The sequence below is a fragment of the Triticum dicoccoides genome, chromosome 5A (assembly GCF_002162155.2).
Source record: "Triticum dicoccoides isolate Atlit2015 ecotype Zavitan chromosome 5A, WEW_v2.0, whole genome shotgun sequence".
Classification (NCBI taxonomy): domain Eukaryota; kingdom Viridiplantae; phylum Streptophyta; class Magnoliopsida; order Poales; family Poaceae; genus Triticum; species Triticum dicoccoides.
Genome location: NC_041388.1, coordinates 497,046,681 through 497,056,816, shown reverse-complemented (window position 1 = coordinate 497,056,816; position 10,136 = coordinate 497,046,681).

Sequence of the window (10,136 nt, the reverse complement as noted above, 5' to 3'; positions counted from 1 at the left end):
GTGACGCCAAACTAAAATCTTCAAGAAAGATTGGTGGTGGCGTTACCCATCGTAATGGAAGTATTATACCCAGACATGACACACAATTATCGTGGTGCTCCGAAGTCAATTTCCACATCAATGTCTTCACACTTAGAGCATCTCCAGCCGTCCCCCCGAGACGCCCCCACGGCCGCTTTTTGGGCGCCGGCAGTAAAATAACCTCCGACTCGCGCCCCCAAAGCCTCACTTTTCGCCGGATTTGGACAAAATTGACGCTGGTAGTCCCACCCCAAACCTAGCCCCCCGGGGAGCAGCTGGGCGTGCCGGTGATTCCTTTTTCAACGCAGATGCCCACTGCCAGCCCCTCTCTCTCCACTCTCTCCCCTCTCTCCTCTCCTTTCTCTCTTTTCTCTCTCCTTTCACCACCTACCACAGTGCGCATGGCCGGGGCGGGGCTCCGCTCGCGCCGCCTCCCCCATAGCTTCGGCGGCCTCGCCCACAACTCGCGCCGGCCCCACGCACCACTTCGCCCCCGGCCGGCTCCGCCTCGCCTGGCCGCCTCGCGGGCTCCCTCAGCCGGCCGCCTGCGGCGCCGCACCCGGTCTCCCACGCCACCCTGCCGGCCTCTCGAGCTCCCTAACGGGTGGTCGCATCTCCAGCCACCTCCTCGCGCCCTCCCACTGGCCTCCCGAGCCCCTGCCGGGTCGCCGCGCCTTTGGCCGCCTCCCGACGTGCCTGCCGGCTTCGCGCATGCTTTGCTGCCGGGTCGCCGTCCGGCCTCCTCCGCTCCGCCTCGCCTCAATCTTGCCATCGGCCTTGCTCCGCCCCCTCCTTCTCCTCATCCTCTCCGTCCTCATCAGCGGCGGTCAGGGCGCGGCCGCGGCCAGGAGCGAGCAGCAGGGCGCGGGTGGCGAGCAGCGGTGGCCAACGGAGGCGAGGACGCGCTGCTGGAAGGATGGGGTGGCACAGTGGCAGCAGCGGCCTCGCTTGGGGGTGGACACGGCTGGGAAAATTGTCATTCCCGGGCGAAAATCTTCACCGGCAGCCCCCCAGGCGGCGAAAAAAATGCCTCCTGGGGGGCTCAACGGCTGGAGATGCTCTTAGAGTGTATGTATTCATGAATTGAAGACATACATTACTTCGTGTGTTGCGCACCTAAGTCATCAACATGCATAAGTGTTAGGACGTGTGTCCATTCACATGACATTTGAGGATTCTAAGATATTTAGCTTGCACCGCAGCTTGCAAAACCTCTTCTCATCCAAAGGCTTCATGAATATATCTGCCAATTGCTCTTTAGTGTTGACGTGAATGATATCAGTGTCTTCCTTCAACACATGATCTCTGAGAAAGTGATGACGGATCTAAATGTGCTTTGTCTTTGAGTGTTGAACTAGATTGTGAGCAATCTTTATGGCGTTTTCATTGTCGCAGTAGAGGGGCACCATCTTCTTGTTGATGCCATAGTCCTTGAGAGTTTGTTTCATCCAGAGAAGCTGAGTGCAACAAGATCCAGCAGCAAATGTATTCAGCTTCAGCAGTGGAGAGTGACACACAGTTCTGTTTCTTTGAAGCCAATAGACAAGTGGTCGCCCAAGACAATGACATGTGCCTGATGTAGACTTGTGATCCACCTTGTCACCAGCATAATCAGCATCTGAGAATCCAACTAGATCAAACTCTAAGCCCTTTGGATACCATAATGCTAGCGTTGGGGTGTGAGCCAAATATCGAAGTATTCGCTTCACCACAAGGTGATGCGATTCCTTTGGTGCCACATGGAATTGGGCACACATGCAAACGCTAAGCATTATATCTGGCCTAGATGCACATAAGTACAATAAAGAACCAATCATGGAGTGGTATACCTTTTGGTCGAGCTCTTTACCATTGTCGTTAGAGCCCAATTGACCTTTGGTTGGCATTGGCGTCAAGTAGCCCTTGAAGTCTTGCATTCCAAACTTCTTCAGGCAATCTTTGAGATACTTTTCTTGTGATATGAAGATGCCATTTCTTTGCTGATGGGTTTAACGACCAAGAAAGAATTTCAGCTCCCCCATCATGGACATCTAATATTGCTCTTGCATCATATGACTAAATTCATCACTGTATCTGATGCGGAGCATCCCTCGACCATCCCCATGGACATTCTGTCACCACCGCAAGAACAAAGAGGACCAATGACATGAGCATGCACACGTGCCATCGAAACCGAGGTTAACTCTTTCCTCTTTGAGTTTCGTTCGAATTGACATGTGAATCGGGTCCTACCTCAAACAGATATGTTATGCACTCTTAGGTACCAAGGAGATGACCGTGAAGAGGCGAGGATGGAGACATAAGCACCTATGGAGGAGGAGAAGGAAGAAGGATGCTCGAGATGCGAAGCAAGGGAGGTCCCGGACTACCCCGGGTGCCCGTCCACCTCCTACAACTAGCTGGAAGGGCCCCTGGCCACCCCGGGTGCCTGCCCCCTACCTGGGCGTTGGCCTCGGCCGCCCCGAGTGCCGGGCCCTCTTCCTGGGCATTGCCCCCACCGCCCCCGGGTGCCCGGCCCCTCAAACCCCGGGTGCCCAGCCTCCTCCTGGGCACTGCCCCAGCCCGCACCGGGTGCCCGGCCCCTACAGCCACAAGGCTGCGACCTCTCTAATCGGTCCGGGTGCCCGGTCCTCCGCACCCCGGGTGCCCGGCCCCCTTGACACCTCTCCCTTCGGGTGCCCGGACCCCTTTACCCTGGGTGCCAGACACGTCCGGTTTGTGCCTGCGTGCACTAAGGGCAAAAGACCCATGTACCCCCATTTCCCCCAATTTTGTCCCTAGACTATAAGTACTCCTCATCTAGCTTGTTGTAGGGTTAGCAAAGTATTCGAGAGACATTAGAGAGCTTTGCTCCTTGTATCCCCTCCTCTTGGAGAGCAAGACCCCTATTTGGGAAGAATCCTTCTGGATTATCGCCTCCTCTTGGAGAAGTTCAACATCAAGACCTCATATCCTTGGAGTGGGAAGAACTCTACCCTGGTGCTATTTTCCTTGAATTGTTCTTGTATGCTTGTGGATCTCATGTATGCTACTCTAGTGGATGTGTTATTTGGGTTTGTTTGAGTGATTCTCTTCTTGTGTTCTTGTGTGTTCATCTCTTTTCCCCCTCCAAGTGTGAAAAGATCTCATGTAGGGTTTCACCCTACAACAGCATCTCTTGTCAGTGCATCCGAAGATAATGTCATCCACATAGATTTGACATACAAACAATTCTCCATCATATGTCTTCATGAAGAGAGTGGGATTAAGAGAACCAGGTTTGAAGCCTTTGCTCTTCATGAATTGTTTGAGTGTGTCATACCAAGCTCGAGGTGCTTGTTTGAGGCCATACAGTGCCTTGTTGAGCTTGTAGACCATATTAGGATGCTTTGGATCTTCAAAACCAGGTGGTTGAGCTACATAGACTTGTTCATCAATTTTGCCGTTGAGGAAAGCGCTCTTCACATCCATTTGATATAGAAGGATGTCATTGTGATTAGCATAGGCTAGCAGTATGCGAATGGCTTCAAGCCTAGCCACAGGAACAGAGGTGTCATCAAACTCAATTCCCTCTACTTACGTGTAACCTTGAGCAATGAGACAAGCTTTGTCTCTGATGACTTGACCATGTTCATCTTGTTTATTGAGGTAGATCCATTTGGTGCCAATGATATTATGCTCGCGAGGATCTGGACGCTTGACTAGCTCCCAGATGTTGTTGAGCTCAAATTGTTGAAGCTCTTCCTGCATAGCTTGAATCCATTCAGGTTCCATGAAGGCTTCATCAACTTTCTTGGGTTCGGATATGAAGACGAATGCATAGTGCCCACAGAAGTTTGCTAGTTGCATAGATCTTGATTGACTTAGTTGACCAGGAGCAATGATGCAATCAATTATCTTCTCAATTTGGACTTCGTTAGCCACGCGAGGATGAGCAATGCGAAGACTTTTCTGTTGCTAATCATTGTCTTCATCTTCAGCATTGTCTTCAGGCTCAGCATTGTCTTCACGTTGACTAGGATCAGGAATGACAACTTCCTCTTCTGCTTGTTCCTCGATGGGTATGATTTCTCCAGCACCCATTAGCTTGATAGATTCACTAGGAGAAGCTTCATCTAGCACATTTGGCAGGTGCTCTCTTTGCGAGCCATTAGTCTCATCGAACCACACATCCACAGTTTCAACCACTTTATAGTGAAAGAGGTTGAAGACTCTGTAGGTGTGCGAATCCTTTCCGTAACCAAGTATAAAACCTTCATGTGCTTTTGATGCAAATTTGGAAGTGTGATGTGGATCCTTGATCCAACACCTAGCACCGAAGACTTGAAATAACTTACGTTTGAATTCTTACCAGTGAGCAGTTCGTAGGATGTATTCTTGAAGAATTTGTGAAGATAAACTCTGTTGATGATATGGCATGCAGTATCAATAGCTTCATGCCAGAACTTACGAGGAGCCTTGTACTCATCAGGCATCGTAAGATCCATCTCAATAGAGTCCTATTCTTGCGCTCCACGACGCCATTCTGCCGAGGAATATATGGAGCAGAGAGCTCATGAGTGATGCCTGATACATCCATTTTGCATCATGCTTTTATATCGATATTTATTGCATTATGGGCTGTTATTTCACTTTATGTCACAATACTTATGGCTATTCTCTCTTATTTTACAAGGTTTACATAAGGAGGGAGAATGCCGGCAGCTGGAATTCTGGGCTGGAAAAGGAGCAAATATTAGAGACCTATTCTGCGCAACTCCAAAAGTCCTAAAACTCCACGGAACGTCTTAAAATAAATAAAGAAAAATCCTCGCCAAAGATGAAGGCCAGGGGGCCCACACCCTTCTCACGAGGGTGGGGGGCGCGCCCCCTACCTCGTGGGCCCCCTGGTGGCTCTCCGACGTCCATCTTCTCCTATATGAGGTCTTTCGATGAGGAAAAAATAAGGAGGAACTTTTCGGGACGAGACTCCGCCGCCACGAGGCGGAACCTTGGCGGATCCAATCTAGAGCTCCGGCAGAGCTATTCTGCCGGGGAAACTTCCCTCTCGGAGGGGGAAATCATCACCATTGTCGTCACCAATGCTCCTCTCATCGGGAGAGGGCAATCTCCATCAACATCTTCACCAGCACCATCTCATCTCCAAATCCTAGTTCATCTCTTGTATCCAATTCTTGTCTCAAAGTCCGGGATTGGTGCTGGTAGGTTGCTAGTAGTGTTGATTACTCCTTGTAGTTGATGCTAGTTGGTTTATTTGGTGGAAGATCATATGTTCAGATCCTATATGCATATTATTACCCCTCTGATTATGAACATGAATATGCTTTGTGAGTAATTACGTTCGTTCCTGAGGACAAGGGAGAAGTCTTGCTATGAGTAGTCATGTGAATTTGGTATTCGTTTGATATTTTGATAAGATGTATGTTGTCTAGCCTCTAGTGGTGTTATGTGAACGTTGACTACATAACACTTCACCATTATTTGGGCCTAGAGGAAGGCATTGGGAAGTAATAAGTAGATGATGGGTTGCTAGAGTGACAGAAGCTTAAACCCTAGTTTATGCGTTGCTTCCTAAGGGGCTGATTTGGACCCACATGTTTCATGCTATGGTTAGGTTTACCTTAATACTTTTGTTGTAGTTGCGGATGCTTGCAATAGAGGTTAATCATAAGTGGGATGCTTGTTCAAGTAAGAACAACACCCAAGCACCGGTCCACCCACATATCAAATTATCAAAGTATCGAACGCGAATCATATGAACGTGATGAAAACTAGCTTGACGATATTCCCATGTGTCCTCGGGAGCACTTTTCCTATTATAAGAGTTTGTTCCAGCTTGTCCTTTGCTACAAAAGGATTGGGCCACCTTGCTGCACTTTATTTACTTTTTTTACTTGTTGTTCGTTACAATTTATCCTATCACAAAACTATCTATTACCACTTATTTCAGTACTTGCAGAGAATACGTTGCTGAAAACCGCTTATCATTTCCTTCTGCTCCGTTGGGTTCGACACTCCTACTTATCGAAAGGACTATGATAGATCCCCTATACTTGTGGGTCATCAAGACTCTTTTCTGGCCCGTTGCCGGGGAGTGTAGAGCCTTTGGTAGGTGGAATTTGGTAAGGAAAAATTTATATAGTGTGCTGAAATTTACTGTCACTTATTACTATGGAAAGTAATTCCCTGAGGGGCTTGTTCGGGGTATCTTCACCCTGTCCAATAGAGAAAAGAATTGCTCCTCAACCTACTGAACCTATTGAAAATGAAACTCCTTTTGAATTTCCTTCGGCTATGATGGAGAAACTACTAGCTAACCCTTTTACATGAGATGGAACAAAGCATCCTGATGAGCACCTAATATATGTGGATGAAGTTTGTGGATTATTTAAGCTTGCAGGTATACCCGATGATGTTGCTAAGAAGAAGGTCTTCCCTTTATCTTTGAAGGGAGACGCATTGATATGGTATAGGCTATCTGATGATATGAGATCATGGGACTATAAAAGATTGAAGTTGGAATTTCATCAAAAGTATTACCCTATGCATCTTGTTCATCGTGATCGCAATTATATATATAATTTCTGGCCTTGCGAAGGAGAAAGCATCGCTCAAGCTTGGGGGAGGCTTAAATCAATGTTATATTCATGCCCCAATCATGAGCTCCCAAGAGAAATAATTATGCAAAGTTTTTATGATCGGCTTTCTGAAAACAATCGCACCATGCTCGATACTTCTTGTGCTGGCTCTTTTATGATGAAGACTATTGAATTCAGATGGAATTTATTGGATAGAATTAAACGCAACTCTGAAGATTGGGACCTCGACGAAGGTAAAGAGTCAGGTATGACACCTAAGTTTGATTGTGTTAAATCTTTTATGGATACTGATATTTTCCGTAAGTTTAGCACTAAATATGGACTTGACTCTGAGATAGTAGCTCCTTTTTGTGAATCTTTTGCTACTTATGTTGATCTCCCTAAGGAGAAGTGGTTTAAATATCATCCTCCCATAGAAGTAAAAGTAGCTGCACCTATTAAAGTTGAAGAAAAGACTGTCACTTATAATGATCCTATTGTTCCTACTTCTTATGTTGAGAAACCACCTTTCCCTGTTAGAGTAAAGGATCATGCTAAAGCTTCAACTGTTGTTCGTAAAAGCAATATTAGAACTTATACACCTCCTGAGCAAGTTAAAGTAGAACCTAAAATTGCTATTGTTAAAGATCTCTTGTCTGATAATATTGATGGGCATGTTATTCAGTTCGAAGCTGAAACTGCTAGAATTGCTAAACCTTGTGATAAAGATAAACATAGACCTGTGGTAGGCGTGCCTGTTATTTCTGTTAAAATAGGAGATCATTGTTATCATGGCTTATGTGATATGGGTGCTAGTGCTAGTGTTATACCTCATGACTTATACAAAGAAATTATGCATGATATTGCGCCTGTTGAGTTAGAAGATATTGATGTCACAATTAAACTTGCTAATAGAGATACTATTTCACCAATTGGAATTGTTAGAGATGTTGAAGTCTTGTGTGGGAAAACTAAATATCCTGCTGATTTTCTTGTTCTTACTTCTCCGCAAGATAGCTTTTGTCCCATTATATTTGGTAGACCCTTCTTAAATATTGTTAATGCTAAGATAGACTGCGAAAAGAATGTTGTTACTATTGGCTTGGATGATATGGTTCATGAGTTTAATTTCTCTAAATTTAGTAAACAACATCGTGAGGAAGAATTACCTAGTAAGGATGAAATTATTGGTCTTACTTCTATTTTCGTACCTCCTAGTGATCCTTTAGAACACTATTTGCTAGACCATGAAAATAATATGTTCATTAATGAAAGAAGGGAAATAGATGAAGTGTTCTTTAAACAGGAACCTATTCCGCAACACAATTTGCCTGTTGAAATTTTAGGGGATCCTCCTCCACCCAAGGGTGATCCCGTATTTGAACTTAAACCTTTGCCTGATAATCTTAAATATGCTTATCTTCATGAAAAGAAGATATATCCTGTTATTATTAGTGCTAACCTTTCAGAGTATGAAGAAGAAATATTATTGAAAACTCTGAAGAAGCATCGTGCTGCTATTGGATATACTCTTGATGATCTTAAGGGCATTAGTCCCACTCTATGTCAACATAAAATAAATTTGGAAGCGGACGCCAAACCAGTTCGTGATCCTCAACGATGTCTGAATCCTAAAATGAAAGAAGTGGTAAGAAAAGAAATACTTAAGCTTCTGGAGGAAGGTATAATTTATCCCGTTGCCGATAGTGAGTGGGTAAGTCCTGTCCATTGTGTCGCTAAGAAGGGAGGCATTACTGTTGTTCCTAATGATAAAGATGAATTGATTCCACAAAGAATTATCACATGTTATAGGATGGTAATTGATTTCCGCAAATTAAATAAAGCTACTAAGAAAGATCATTACCCCTTACCTTTTATTGATCAAATGCTAGAAAGATTATGCAAACATACACACTATTGCTTTCTAGATGGTTATTCTGGTTTCTCTCAAATACCTGTGTCTGCTAGAGATCAATCAAAGACTACTTTTACATGCCCTTTTGGTACTTTTGCTTATAGACATATGCCTTTTGGTTTATGTAATGCACCTGCTACCTTTCAAAGACGCATGATGGCTATATTCTCTGACTTTTGTGAAAAGATTTGTGAGGTTTTCATGGACGACTTTTCCGTCTATGGTTCCTCTTTTAACGATTGCTTGAGCAATCTTGATCGAGTTTTGCAGAGATGTGAAGAAACTAATCTTGTCTTGAATTGGGAAAAGTGCCACTTTATGGTTAATGAAGGTATTGTCTTGGGGCATAAAGTTTCTGAAAGAGGTATTGAAGTTGGTAAAGCCAAGGTTGATGCTATTGAAAAGATGCCATGTCCCAAGGACATCAAAGGTATAAGAAGTTTCCTTGGTCACGCTGGATTTTATAGGAGGTTCATTAAGGACTTCTCAAAAATTTCTCGGCCTCTGACTAATTTATTGCAAAAAGATATACCATTTGTCTTTGATGATGATTGTGTAGAAGCATTTGAAATACTTAAGAAAGCATTAGTCTCTACACCTGTTGTTCAGCCACCTGATTGGAATTTACCCTTTGAAATTATGTGTGATGCTAGCGATTATGCTGTAGGTGCTCTTCTAGGGCAAAGAGTTGATAAGAAATTAAATGTTATTCATTATGCTAGTAAGACTCTAGACAATGCTCAAAGAAATTATGCTACTACTGAAAAAAGACCTTTTAGCAGTTGTATTTGCTTGTGATAAGTTCAGATCTTATATTGTTGATTCTAAAGTAACTATTCAAACTGATCATGATGCTATTAAATACCTTATGGAAAAGAAAGATGCTAAACCTAGACTTATTAGATGGGTTCTCTTGCTACAAGAATTTGATTTGCATATTGTTGATTGAAAAGGAGCCGAGAACCCCGTTGTAGACAACTTGTCTAGGTTAGAAAATATTCTTGATGACCCACTACCTATTAATGATAACTTTCCTGATGAACAATTAAATGTTATAAGTACTTCTCGTAGTACTCCATGGTATGCTGATTATGCTAATTATATTGTTGCTAAGTTTATACCACCTAGCTTCACATACCAGCAAAAGAAAAAGTTCTTCTATGATTTGAGACATTACTTTTGGGATGACCCACATCTTTATAAAGAAGGAGTAGATGGTGTTATTAGACATTGTGTACCTGAGCATGAACAGGAACAGATCCTACGCAAGTGTCATTCTGAGACTTATGGAGGACACCACGTTGGAGATAGAACTGCACATAAGGTATTGCAATCTAGTTTTTATTGGCCTACTCTCTTCAAGGATGCCCATAAGTTTGTCTTGTCTTGCGATGAATGTCAAAGAATTGGTAATATTAGTAGACGTCAAGAAATGCCTATGAATTATTCACTTGTTATTGAACCGTTTGATGTTTGGGGCTTTGATTATATGGGACCTTTTCCTGCCTCTAATGGATACACACATATTCTAGTTGCTGTTGATTACGTTACTAAGTGGGTAGAAGCTATTCCAACTAGTAGTGATGATCATAACACTTCTATTAAAATGCTTAAAGAAGTTATTTTTCCGAGGTTTGGAGTCC